Here is a 14,213-nt window from a genome sequence, read left to right as displayed (position 1 = left end):
CAATCCATCGCACACTGATTTGGCAGTATTACTTGGCGCTAATGAAATGGAAACTCTTCAGTGTTGTTCAGATGTGGCATTTCTGAGATTGTATCTCCACCGCAGCAGCCACACAGCTGAGCAAATGGAAACGTAAACTGTGCAATACTCAGGCACAGATCTAGGCAAAGAAATTTCTCCTCCCTTCATTGGGGTTTTCCTAACAACATGGTGGTTTCCACTGAATAATGCATTTTGGAGGGGGGCAAGTGACGCTTTCTTCCTCTAGCACAAAGGAAAATAATGTGGACAAGATAAATCTAGTTATCACCTTTCCACAAGTCCAGAAACGGTGCAATCCGCAATGGGAAAACCTGAGGAACACCTTGCTGACTAACAGGGGAAGCTGTTATCTTGAGAGCTGCAGGAGCAGCAAGGGAAATTTTGGGTTTTGTGGGAAAATCCTTGATGTGCCTTAGTGGAGGCTGCACTTTAGAGGCGCTTTCCCAATGCTCCCACACTGCAGGGCAATCACATCGCTGCTCATAAAACCTTGGGCGGCAAGGAAAGAGCTGGCAAAACCTGGCAAGAGCCAGGGGAGTTGGCAGCACACTTTGAAACTCTTTCCTGGCTAAAAATCTCCATTTCATCTCCCTCACTCACCTCTCTCATCAGCAGCCACCAACTTCCCATTAGCACAGTCACTGGTCCAAAGGTAAAATATTTATGATTTTGCTTATATATCCAACAAAGAAGCCAAGACACATCAGCAAAAGTCCTCCCCTGGCTTTCTCATCATGCCTTGCTCTCTCCTGCTTTTCCCGGAGCAGCCAGGCACCTTGGAGGCTCCCGTGTAGTGTTTACGGTGAGAGAGGGCTTAGACACAACAATCGACTATGGCAGTCAACCTGAGCCTGGCCAAACAGCTAGCCATATCACCCTGTACGGCACCACGGCTCGAGTTCCTCACAGGCTCCAAAGCAGGATTTGCAAAGGAAACAGAAGACCCTGGTGAGAACAATGCAATGCCCTGCAGAAAAGCTCGGAGAGGTGAGGGCTCCTGCTATTAAGGTTGGGTTTTAGAGATTTTTCAGATAGATTTTTAGCCTATTAACTCACATCTCAAAGCCCCATACTCTGTAGCCTGCCTTAGAGTACATCCAGCTAGACTCCAGTGTGGGAGGATGATGGGATGTGACCCCACAACAGCCAGCTCTGTGGAACAGCCCGTTCCCAACCTAGTGCCTCCGTGGAGGTCCAACATGGGGCTGCCTTACGTCTGCCCCTGGCCATGGGAGCAGAGAGGAGCCAGGGTGTGACCAAACCTCTGGTGTGCTTGGACTTCTCACCCAAGGCCCAAGCAGCCACGATGGAATAATCCAGTTACTTGCACTGATCCCACAAAGGAACACACATAGTGCTTGGAAATAAGAGTTATATTAATAGACACTTGTTCTTTTCTGATAAGAAAGTGCATAATTAAGTTGATGGGTTTATTTGAGTCTGCAGGAAGAAGTCATCCATCCAAGCCAGGAAGAAAGCCATGGGGAAAGAGCTGCCCTTGATGCAGCTCTTGAGAGCAGCCTCTTTAGGGGGAAATGCTCCCACGTTGTGTATCATCCTGGGCACCTCGAATGCCCGACTTTGCTCTAGCTTGGTTAATGTTTTTTGGGTGCTGTCATAAAGGGTTGCAGGTATTTCTCTCAAATTGCTCCTAGAAACCTAAGGATGAGGAAAGGTTGGAGCCCTGCGGTGCTCTGCAGTGTTCGGTGATGTCAGGAAAATGGCAATCATACTGCTATGGATGTAGTGTCGTATTTCCATGCTCCTGGCTTGCACCCAAGTCAGCTTTTCTATTTCAGTGGGTATTCGGTTAATTTAGTTTGCCATCTGTCTTCAAAGCTTTTCTCTGCTTTCGTTACTCGACTATATTTGTAGTATCGGTAGTAGGATGAAGACAATCAAATCTATGTCTCGATTAGTCTAGAGCACTGAAGAAAATCTGGTATGTGCTGTCATTCCCTCCAAGCAAGCAGGGAAACCCAGATACGTTTGCTCTTTCGTTTTGATGGTATCTAGCAACCATCTAAGTGGAAAGTAACCAAGGAATGGAGAAAAAAAAAAAGGCAGCTAAATATCTCTCAAATCACACAGGTTTCCCACCTTGTGCAGCGGTTGTTTGGCCTGCACTCAGGTCCACACAAAGTTCACCAGGAAATATTTGTTACTCAGGAACCAAAACTTCAGGGTTGTGTCATAGCAGGAGAAGCAGATTTAGACGTGGGAGTATAGAAATCTGTTGCAATTTCAGATTAACCTTTGCAGATATGCACTGAAAAATGTTCTGAGCTGCACCGATGCTGGCAAGGAGAAGGATATGACCCCCACAACAGCTAAACATCTGGAAAAGTGAGACCATCCATGCAACCACCAGCAAGAGTGTCTTGGAAAAGGCACCAAGCTGCTGGGCCAAGCGGAGTGTCTCATGTCCACCAAGAAACGTCTCCAGCAGATGATCGGTGCTGACATCTCTCGCAGCTAAGCGTGGTGCAGCACATTGCAAGGACAGCACATCTGTCCAAGAGCATCTATTCTGATGATCAAAGTCAGGCTAAGGTCCCTGTGCACCCCGAAGTAAAGCAGGCCATGAACCGAGGGAGGTTGCACATCAGCCTCCCCTAAACTGAGGGACTTCAGGACAGATGGACTTGCAGGTGGAGCGTGCAGTGACCCCACAGAGTTAGCACTGAAATGGGAGGCCCAAGAGTTGCATTTGGGCCAGCATCCCAGGATGGGCACAGAGCTGCTCACACGGTGCATGCGCTCACCACAGGCCAAATCCTGCACTCTGCCATAAACGAAGCTTGTAGAGCCCATAACATAACTTGAAGCAGTCCCTGGGGCCTCTGGGCACAAAATGCCGCAACACACACACAAAATACATCCTGGCTGGGGGCCTCCAAGCCCAGCTGGGCTCACATTCCCCCTGCACTTCCTTCTGGGTGGGATTTGGGGCTGCCGGTTTTGCTGCTGCTCCACAGCGGCTGGTTCAGGCACAGTGGGAGCCACCAACTCAAGGGGGGGTGTTCTGGACATCTCCAAAGCCAAAACTTTGGCCAGAGATATTAAGTTCCCATTTTATCCTAGTATGGAAACCTCCCTTTCCATAATCAAAAATACCAAATTAAATATGAATGCAAATAACTATATATTTTCCTCTTTTGGTGTTTTCCAGGGTGTTTATCTAATGATGCAAAGATGCTGTCTTTTAAAATCATTTCCTTTGTACTGCCTCCCTGTGAAAGTCTCTCTGCCTAGAGGAAAGCTTCTTGCTAAATAAAGGAGGAAACAGCGGACATTGAATGTTGCCTCTCCCTAGAAAAGACATTTTACACATTTTTCAAAGCACTCAATTTTGAATCCATGCAGGTCATTTAAAGCTGAGCCTTTAAACACTTTAAAGAAAACCAGCTATTTCAGACACACAATAATTTCCTAGTGCTGTCAGACAGGCTGTAAATCATGTCTGGGAACCAACAAAGCAGCATTTTCACCCTTTGTTCAATACACTTACGCTCCAGACACACACATGTATCTAAGTGCACATCCCTATTTCACATATTAACTATGAATAAAGATAAAGCAAATCTGCCCCCAATGCAGTAAATCAGCAAGACCCTTTCAGGGACATTATGTAATGCGCTGCCCCGGGCACGCGGTCGGGCTCGCTCGCACGGCCGCGCAGGCTGCAATAACATCCCCCTGGTCCGCTTCCCAACCACATGCACGCAGCAGAATAATAAATATCCATCTTAGAAACCGTCTTGGCTGCTCAGCGTGGCCTCCTGCCCATCTTCTCCCTTTGAATTAACCTTCTCCCTTTGGAATAACCTTGCGGTGCAGCTGGGGGAAGGCTGGAGCAAGGACCCACACGCGGAGGTCACCCCGGAGAGGCCCCCTCTCCCGCTTCCCATGGCTGAGCAGAGCCCCAGCCTCCTCCCCCTGCATCCCGCTGAAAACCGAGGCAAAAGAGGCCGGAGCGAGGCCAGGGAGGCCGGAGGGGACTTACCCACGAGCAGGCAGCCGCAGCCGCCGGGGGCCAGCAGGCCGGCGAGCATCCCTGCGCGGCGGCGCTCGCTGCGGCGCGCTCACTGCGCATCGCCCGGGCCTGAGCGCGGCGCCCGGCGCTCCCCCGGCGCGGGGCGGCGTTTGCAGCCCTCCTCCTCCTCACGCCATCCCGGGGGCCCTCCGGCTCCTTGCCCAGAGGGGCGCTGCTGGTCGGCAAGGCCATCCCTGCCCCGGAGCATCTGCAGTGGAGAGCAGGGGGAGGGAGCAATGGGAAGGGGAGCAATTTTCTTCACTAATCCTCATGTTTATTCCATAGCTCCCGTTATCTTCGCATCTGGCATCCCATTATTTTTACATCCCGTTATTTTCTCATGGTGACCTGCACAGGAGAGAGCCTAAAAGTCCCCCTAGCTGCAATGGCAGAATATCTATGACCTCTTCATCTGTGACTTGGACAGAGATTAACACATCTAGATATGTTAAAATACAGCACAAGATCAACCACATTAGAGAGAAAGAAGCCTAACTGTGTGTCCTGGCAAACACATGGGGAAAAATTAAAGGTCAGATTTGTGTTATCAGTGATTCCACCTTTCCTGGCCAAGGTGGTCTTAGAAAATTAACCGGAGCTCCACAGTACAAAACAAGCCTTGCAGTGACAGGCTTTACAAGGGCTGCACCTGTGGCAAGCTACGTCCCTTTGCCAGTCTTAGGGACATCAGGATAAAACGGGAGAGCAGTGGCAAGGAGGAGACTATAACCCCTATCAGGATTTCTTTCCAGCCTTTTGAGTGACTGCAACATGACAGATCTGCAAAGCAAACAAAACTGTTCCATGGTGTGAAATGCAACTATTTGTGAACATGGAGCTAGATATACCAAGAAAATCTCCTGCCTATACGAGGAATTAGTGCTTATTCACCTATGGCTTTAGCTGTCCAGGGCATGTATTTCCCTTTGAAGAGGAAGGCCTTTGGTTTTCTTAAAGATGAGACTGGGGCTGACATAGAAGCAAAGAATTTCCATTGTAGGGTTTTTGTGGTTTCCTTTTACTTCACTGTGATTAGGACTTTCAAGTTTCCTGCATACAGAGGATCAGCATCTGATGTCACTTGCGTCATGTCACCACTGCCCACTTCTGAAAGATGCTAGGGAATAGCCACAAGTGACATCCACTTTCCTTCAAGCCTGCTGGACTTGTAAGACTCTTGGTCTCTGTGCAAATGCCATCAAGCGAGCTAGCAAGTGATCTGGTAGGAAACATGTCCAGAAGGGTCTCAAAATGATTCTCATGGTAGATGCCACTACAGATTAAAGGGATGGTGACTTCAGCTAATCCTGACACCAGAAACTTGTTCCTACAACCCTTCATTGCCTTGTCAAACTACAACTCCACTGTTGCTACACAAGCCCATCAATCCTTTCCCTAGTTACTGAACTGAATTTTCTGCCCTGCTTGGTAGCTCTCTCTGCAGCAAGTTGCGCGTTTAAAGACTTATCATGCCTTGTTTCCTCAAGGCTACCCAAATCCTGCAATCCCTGTGCAAGCCCAGAAGGACTTCAAGAGCTCCAGTATCTTTCACCGAGCCTTGCTTCTAGAGATCCTGGAATCTTCATTAGCTGAAGTTGCAATATTGGACCTTATGCAGAGGACAAACTGAATTGTCCTAATGATGTAGGAACTCTCAGCCTCTTAAGAGATTAACCTTTCTAATATCATCTTCTGGAAGCTGAGGGACCAATGGGAAATGCTTGAAGTCCATCAATGGGGCTGTGGGAGCTGAAGAGGTTTACAGACTTGCAAGTACAGTTGCACACAATTCTGAAAATGCCTTTTTTTCGTCTAGCAGAAAAGAGGCACAAAGATCACTAAAGAACCTGGATGCCCAAGCCAGGCTGTGGTTTGCCCTTCTCTGGGGAACCCTGGAGTCTGTCTGTGCTCTGCAAAGAGCTTCCCTGACCTTATCAGCTCCTGCAGCAGCTCCCCTAATCTCTATACAGATTAAAAAAAAAAAAAAAAAAGACTTGTGGTGGAAGACAGGAAGGCACTAACTTCCCGTCTCTCTGTGAAGTTCCTTCATGAACCTCTCTCAAAATCTTAACTTGTTTCAGATCTTTGTGAACTCTGTACTTCTCAGTGCTCCAGAGCCCAGGGCAAACCTGGCCAGCCCACGTCCCAGCTGGTCCAATTCCTGACCACGTGGCCCAGACCACAGCAGGGGCCACTTCAAGTGCTCTCATCCGGGAAAACAGTAGATTGTCTTCAAGGTTGCCATAACGACAGACACCTGCCAGAGGCTGAAGTTTTCCACAGTCAGAAACCACTCAGAATCTTGCTCAGAATTCAGGAATTTCATATTAGCAAGCCCCAAACTGCTACAACTGCAAATTGCACCTCCATCTATGAGGAGAGTTAAGCCAAAACTGCAAACAAACAAAAAACATCTAAACTTCCAGGGCAGAGGACAACAGCAGAAGAGACTAGGCAAAGAATTTGAGCCTATATCCCCCCTACAATACATCAAGTTTCCCAAATCACCCCAATGCCCGTTCCTGCCCTTTGCTCCATGTTCCTTCACAACCTGGGCTGGGCACTAGGGAAGGGGCACAGTACCATGTCCCTGTGGGTAAACAAAGTGGTTTCTGCTTGTTCTCACAACATGTGCAAGAACATTACCGACTAGAGAACAAACAGTGGTTTCCTATTTAGCTGTAATTTCAACTTACTCTTCCATGTCCATTTAAACTCATTTGATCTAACCTGTTTGGATTAATGCTAACATAAAAACTCTTAAAAGTGTTCCATTCTACTATAAAGTCTTTTAAAAGACACACAATATATTCCAAGATGCAGTCTGATTTCTATTTCAGGTTTTTCAGCCCCTCCTCACTTCCAGCTAGCTGGTAAATAGTTACTATGGCAGCACTTAATTCAGAGTGACTCAGCACTCCCCCACATTTCATATCAGCTCTGTCTGTCCTTCTGATTTCTTATGATCATAACCTTGCCCCTTCTCTTCCATTTCATTGCAGAATTAGAACTACTTTAAAATTATCCTTCCTTGTATGATTCGGCATTTATTTTGGGAACCAAAGCAAGAAACTGTTCAGTAAAGATCATACCTATTCAGGATGCTATTTCAGCATCCTTTTTGTGAGGATCACCAAGACTATTGTCTCTCACTGTTTCAGTATAGAATCCTCTGTAGATTTAAATTACCCATTGACAAGTGAGCCTGTCTAATAGTGAACCACATCATTTCAGCTCCAAGAACTCCAGCCCTCCTTTTGGCTGTGAGAAGAAAAGCACCTCCCTCTTTGCTTATCATTCAGAGACCCTTGCTTTCTGCTCCTGGAGAGAAATTTACATTGGATTGTAGGTCGTGTTTAAACCTTGAGCTTTCTCTCCTTCATTCTCTGTTTTTAGAGGTGAACAGGTCAGCCATTCCTCATTACTACCAGCACTGCTGTTCAGGTGCAGAGAAGCCACATCTGACTGCATCTTAAAGGAATTTGTCAAGAACAGGAATTCATAACAGTCATCTAATTTGCCAATTCTAAACTCATGAAATGCTTTTGATTACTCATCAGTTTAGACAAATTGTTTCCTGCAAAGTTTGTGGCTTTCCTGTGGCTTTGTGTTTCATGACTGGACTGCCCCAGGTTAAGAGGGGTACAATTCCTTTTACCAGAGCTTTTTCAGCAGTTGACATGTTTGTTAAAGCTTTTTCAGACATCTAATACAGGTGGGTCTCAACTGGCCATCTTGGGAGCTCATCTCTATCACCGTCTTGATTCCTACTTTCTAAAATGTTAGCTGACAGTTTTATGAGAAATTACATGACAAATATCTGTGGAAAGGTTTGAGGCTTTGGTGATTCCATTCAGTGAGAGTCAACAGTGTTTTTATGTTTGCCTCAGTGCAAAATTGCGCTGGAGGAAGAATCTTTTTGTAGAGCTCCTCAGGTGCCTTCCAAGTTTCTATTGAGAAATTCTATGCATTTACAATCCTGACCTATACAGAAAGTTCTAAGTATTCCCATTGCACTAGCACCTTCTGTCTAATGATTTCAAAGCATGAGTAAGTGTGATTATTATCTGGAACAACACTATAATCTGTAGATGCTGTAGGGAGAAGAAATAGGGGAAAGTGCCAAGTGATACCCAAGTCCTTCCAGGAGAGTAGTGCGAGCTCTGCCCTTGACTCCCTGCAGAAAGACACCATCCCCTGAGGCAGGCAAGGAATTTTCGCACTGATTTTTGGGGCTGCCGATAGCAGAAGTCGGTGGAGCGGGGCAGAGCACCAGCCCCCGCTGCCGTGCGCGGCTCAGCACCACGGACAGCGCCCGCCTCCTTGACCAAAACCTGCCGTCTTTGCCCCATTAAATCACTGGGGTCTTGGCCAGCTCCTCGCAATGTTCAGTGCTACCTGCCAGTGCTCTAGATGAGACTGTTGGCTAATGTGCTGTATGTTCTATATAGCATATGGGCTACTATACCAACCTAGAAGCTTCACTTGCTCCTTCTGAAGTGCATGTTCTCCATATTCTCTTCCATCGCCTTTTCCACCTGGGAAAGAGAAGACAATTAAATGTTTGCTGTATTTCCCAACAGCACAAGAACATGGGTTGAGAGCTGTCAAGCAGGACAAGTTTTCAGGATGCAAAGATGATATATTTGCCAGAGAATCTGCACACAGATCTGTGCTGCTTGGCAGCTCGGCTCAGGAGCAGATGAAGGACAACTGTCATTATGGTAACACCACTCTGCATCCCACAGCCAAGAGAACAGTACAAATTGCTCCCGAAGGCTGTATGAACATGCTGTACAGTACCAATGCATAACGGTTTCTATCTATTTAGAGGGTTTAAACAAACATATATTTTGGAGAGATGAAAAGCTAAGATCAGCCCTTTGAAAACAAGGATAGATCTTCCATCAATCAAGAGAATTAGTTACCACCTCTGACCATAACATAAGTGCTTCAAGCATCATTGATATCAGCCTGCAGAACGTTCTGATTTGCTAGCAGCTCTTGGCTAAACTATATTTCTATTATTGTGTACCTTATCACGAATGTGCAGCTACTCTCAGAAAGCAGCAATGGCCAATTGCTCCCTAATGAATCTGGGGAGCAAGCACAAATATACCACCATCAGGACAAGACTCTCACTACCAGGGCCCAGTCCCATGCTATCTGAGCCAAATGAGCAAAACAGGCCTAGGGACAGCAGCCAGGAGTCAACCGAGAGCTCATATAATCCAAAAAGTTTGCAATAAAGAGGCAGGTCCAAGATCAAGCCGGTAACTCAGTCCAGACACTGGGCTCTGGATCAGCAGAGACTGTGGCCAGGCACAAGCAGAGCAGCAGCTGAGATAGAGGCAGATATTCTCCTGATATGGCTCAGGCAGAGGGTGATGGCCTTGGGGCTGAGCTTAAATAGGCTCTTGGGCCTATGGGCAGAATGTGGGCAGAGGCCCCAGGTGAGGCTGTTCAGGGCCATCAAGGTCTGATAGTGCCCCCAGGTCCTGCCCGTTATCTGTGACAGGAGCGGCCAGTGAAGAGGGTTAGAGTCCAAAGTTTCTGCAATAAGGACCCTCTTTCACTGTTTAACTCTCAGTGCTTGGCATAATGACATCACTACATGACACAATATCATAATTAATTTATTTATCTCTGCGTATATTCACACTAAAGACATTTAATTTGGTAAATACATATATGTATACAACCTGTAATTCCTGCTCTCTAAAGCAATCTAGCAAACATGGAGCTTTAGTATGTCTCATTAATTTCACAGAATTTACCCTGGCCACACCTGCTTGCTGGGATGAGTGACTGTAACAACATGGTTGTTCTTGGCTGTAAGGAAAAGGCTGGATGCAAAACTGCTGCTTAACTGTTTATAGGATAGGTCAGTTGGATGTTCCTAACAGCCTATGCAAGTTAGGAAGATCAAAACATTTCATTTTTGATGGTACAAAAATACCAGAAGTACAAGATTAAAATGATTTAATACCCTACTTTATTTGCCCAGTTCCTGTTCGCATCCTGTTCACCATCGTGGACTCTCTAAATGACTTCTGGCAGGGTCATGCAAGGAGAGGTGGTGACACTGCCCTGCTGCTACTTCTGCAAAAGCAAAGCAAAAAGTCACGAGAGCTCTTTGAGAACAAACTCATTCCTGTCCTGCTTCTCCTGCTTTACAATAGGAATAATCTGAGTAGCTTCATTAAAGATGCTCTGGAACAAACTAAGACATCCGAGCTGGACAGAGCAGCTTTTTAATCCCACAGCCCTTCATGCTGGCTACCTTGCGATCACGTAAGGCAAAAGAAAGATATTCAGTTTAACATCTTCCGGCTTAGAGGACATAGAGCTTGGAGCCAAAAGACTCCTGTTGACAGGGCCTGGCTTTGGGCTCCCTTATTGTGAGAGCAATCAGGATTAATTCTTTTGAAGCAAATTGAGTTACCCCTCTGTCAGGCTGGAGATAAAGCATCAGCTCTAATATGCACACAAACATATTAGCCTCTGTGTTTTCACTGGGCAGAAGCTCTTCCATTTGGATTTGAATAGCAGGAAAATACAGATATTCTGATTCCAATTGCAGCAAATGAGCCACATCTCCAAAGTGAATCCGTGACAGAGCCAGTACCTGAGCGTGTGTGGAAGTTCCACCTCCTCACAATGTTTTTGGAAGGAATTCCTCAATTTATGTGGTATTTAAAGGATAACTTAATGTCTTGAATTATTTTGACACAAATTTGGGGTGAAGGAGTCACAGGAGAATATTTTTTATATCAGCATCTATCTCTATATATGTATTTATATATATGCATATATGTATATAAAATTATATATAATATGCCTACATACATGCATGCATAAATATACACCTATAAATACATATTGCATATATCAAAGAGATATATTTCACACATTAGCAGTAAACAGTGAAGTAGTGAATGCGAATTAGTAAAATGTGAACATTTAACATTTCAGTAACAATCTGTGTGAAACTTTACTCTGCACAGAAGATTCTGCCTCCAGGACAAGCTGAGAGTTTAGAGCTGACATATAAAATCACCTGTTTGGTTTTAAACTCTTTATTCACATGGGCCCTGTTCACTGGAGACTGGTAACCAGAGAGTCGTCTGGTCTCTGCAGCTCAGTCATCTGTAAGTTTATAGCAGAGCTAGCAACAGTAACTGTTGATGCTTAGCTAGGCAATGAAAATCTGGAGGAAACTAAAATATTGCTCATGCTAGGCAGAGACATCCAAAAGGAGGGGTGCACACAAATGTTTGGGTCATGAAGACCTGGAGTGAAGTAGTTGTTGAAGGGATTATCTCATTTAGGAATATCTGAACGGAACGGAGCAGGTTCTCCCGGGGCTGGAGGAAGGCAGGGGAAAGCGAGTGGTCCTGCTCGAGCTTCCCTGGCCTCGGCAAGCAGCAAGATCACCCAGGGCCTGATTTTGCTGTTGATCAGTGGCACAACCTTGCCAGGAGCAGCCGCTCGGCAGAGCAGGACCGCCAGCTTTTTGCTTTGTGCTCGTCTGTCCTAATCCCTTTTCCCTGGGTTTTCAAGCGAGCTGCCATCTGCTGTCAGAGGCTCCTGCCGGCGCGCGGATGAGCCGGGGAAGCAGCGGATGCAGGGCTGGAGGAGCAGCTCGAGGAGGGCGCAGGCTCAGATGCCTTTTACATGACTTCATGTTACCAGCTGTCTCGCGCATTCACTCGTGCTATAACGGACTAGATTGTGCTGAGACGGGGCATCCTTCAAACCAGCGTCCTGGCATCTGTGTTGCGGCTGATGAGCTGCCAAGGCCACTCTGGCAGGGTGATCTGTGCCCTTCCTTCCTTCACTATGACCTATGCCAGCTGCTTATTTGTGTTGACTTAATTAAATTACAAAAAGGTCACGTAATTTTTATAGTAGCAAGGCTAAGAAGTTACAAAATTGTTCAAAGGATAGATGAGGTCTGAACTCAAACTTTGCTGGCACTCTAAAAATATGTGTAACCCACTTGTGCTGCATGTAAAGAATGGTTCACGATTAACAATACAGCAGCAAAAACAGCTGTCAGAGTAAATCTTTCATTAATATTTGGAATCACGGACTAGCTTGCAATGGAGTAAAATGCATTGAATATCAGGATGCAGAAGTAAATATAAGAGAGCATAAATGGAACTCTAGAGATGAAGAGTTCAGCTGGCTTCAGCCAAACTATGGGGAAAATACCCTCGGATGACACGAGCAATCTGGAGGAATGATGCACAACGGCATGTGTCATCAGCAGGGCCTTAAGGCAGAAGTGTCAGCCCTGGGGACCTGCTCAGTGACGCTGGACACTGTGAGAAGGCCTGCAGCACTGCCAAGAACTGGCAGCCCTGGACAGGAGGAGGCCGAGGAGGATTTTGCAATGATGGGTGACTGGGAAACAAAGCAGTACATAAAATTCACTGTTGCTAAGCAGAGATCTGCAAATCGTCAAAAAACGATTGCTGCAATAGTAGAGCTCTGTATTAGGTGGTCTAACCCAGCCTGGGGTCACTGTGGACAGTCCTCCAGGAGAATCAGCTCTGTGTATTCCCTAGCTGTCGAAAAATGCTAATAGAAGTCAGGAGCCTTTTGGAAATGATTTGAGTGCAGATATATATAAACATATGATTTATATATATACATATCTATGCGGTGCATGGTGGTCAGACCTTAAATGCTCTGTTTGGGTCAGCCCAACGCCTCTGTGTCAGGAGGGGTCCAGCAGAATCCAGAGGGGTGAAGGGAACCTTGGGAGACAGAGAGGAGTTCTCTGAGCTGGAGACCCTTGGAACAGGAAGAGCAGAAAAGGCCACTGCAACCATGGGAGGTAAGAAGGTTAACTGCAAACAATTATTCATTATTTCTCCAAATACAAAAACAAACAAACAACAACAACAACAAAAAAAAACAAAAACAGAAAGACATTCAATGAAATCATGGGGCGGCAGCAGTTTCTAGAAAACAAACAAGATCAGGTTCCTTCTCACGTGGCACTGATGGAGCTGCAGGAGTCTTTGCTGTGGGGTATCATATTAAACAAACCTGTACATTCATTTAAAAAGGTGATAATTTTTTCCTAGAAAGGCATCAGTAATATAGCTGCCGATTGACTCAAGCTTAGCGTGAAATACAGGATGTGAGAACACAAGGAAGTTGTTGTTTAGTGGAGTGAAAATGAATAAAGTTAGTCGGAAAAAAATGAATTACTTTTGTAAGCTTTCTGTAAGGGAAAACTTGAAACATGCGAGCAGGTAAATCCTGGCTTTAGGTCTTTCCCCAGTGTGAAACTGAGATTTTCAGGTGTATTTCTGTTCTCATGCATTCACACAAATACTGGCCAGTATTACAGTGCCACCACCAACACAGATTGCTTGGACTTTTACAGTCAAGGAGCAGGAAGGTGGGCAGCTCTTTCCAGCACTGAATGCCGAGGAAACATTCCTGCATTGAAGAGGGGCCGGTGATGCAGAGGCACTGGAAGGAGGTCCGCAGTCAGAAGGCCTAAGAAGTCCAGAAAAGCCTTTGGCTTTCAATTTGCACTAGGGTTTTGGAAACACTTCTTCGATGCTAAAGCAGTTGCCTGTTACGCATGCAAGAAACCACAAGATCTTTTTTTAACACAGAATGAGCCATTCTCTAGAAAGAAGGGCTCTCCCACGGCTGCCCGGGAGCAGACGGAGGGGCAGGGAGGAGCGCGGAGGAGCGGAGGCCGCTGCGCTGCCTGCGACACTCCGGGTACCCGTGATGAGGGCACCGGCTGCTGCTCTAAAGTGACGTGATTGCTCCTGGAGCCCCAACCTTTCGTTTGGGGTGGAAAGTGGTGAAATGCTGCAGTCCACTAGATGATCAGATGAGATACGAAAACCTGTTTCTCAGCACTCGGATAGGAAATGGAGCAAAATTCCCACAGCTGTGTGAAATCTTACTTTTTCCCCCCAATTTGAGTAAACTGAGCCTGCCGTGCTTTCATTTCTCAGCCCTGCTCTGCTCCAATGGGTGTCTTTGCGGCCAGCTCTGTGCCCATGCTGGGTTATTAAGCATACAATGATACACAGGGAGCTGCCTGTGACTATTCTCAGAGCCCTGGGGGAAAAGCAAACTAAAAGGCACAGACAAA

General features: G+C 46.3%; 2 protein-coding genes across 2 annotated transcripts in view; both read right to left on the bottom strand.

Annotated features, from left to right (window-relative positions):
• Positions 1–4,063, bottom strand: part of ACSL6 (acyl-CoA synthetase long chain family member 6) — a 31,690-nt gene extending 27,627 nt beyond the window's left edge. Inside the window, exon 1 of the mRNA XM_088536882.1 lies at positions 4,049–4,063. The gene's annotated coding sequence lies outside the window, so the exon portion shown is untranslated. The remainder of the gene's footprint in view (positions 1–4,048) is intronic.
• The window catches only part of FNIP1 (folliculin interacting protein 1), a 178,498-nt gene that overhangs the window by 101,150 nt on the left and 63,135 nt on the right, over positions 1–14,213 (bottom strand). The gene's annotated exons all lie outside the window — the stretch shown is intronic.

The sequence above is a fragment of the Tinamus guttatus genome, unplaced genomic scaffold, assembly GCF_059628265.1.
Source record: "Tinamus guttatus ecotype Peru unplaced genomic scaffold, ASM5962826v1 Tinamus_guttatus_pri_ptg000710l, whole genome shotgun sequence".
In the NCBI taxonomy this organism is placed as follows: domain Eukaryota; kingdom Metazoa; phylum Chordata; class Aves; order Tinamiformes; family Tinamidae; genus Tinamus; species Tinamus guttatus.
Note: the sequence above shows the minus strand (reverse complement) of the source record. Positions and strands in the feature narration are given on the sequence as shown.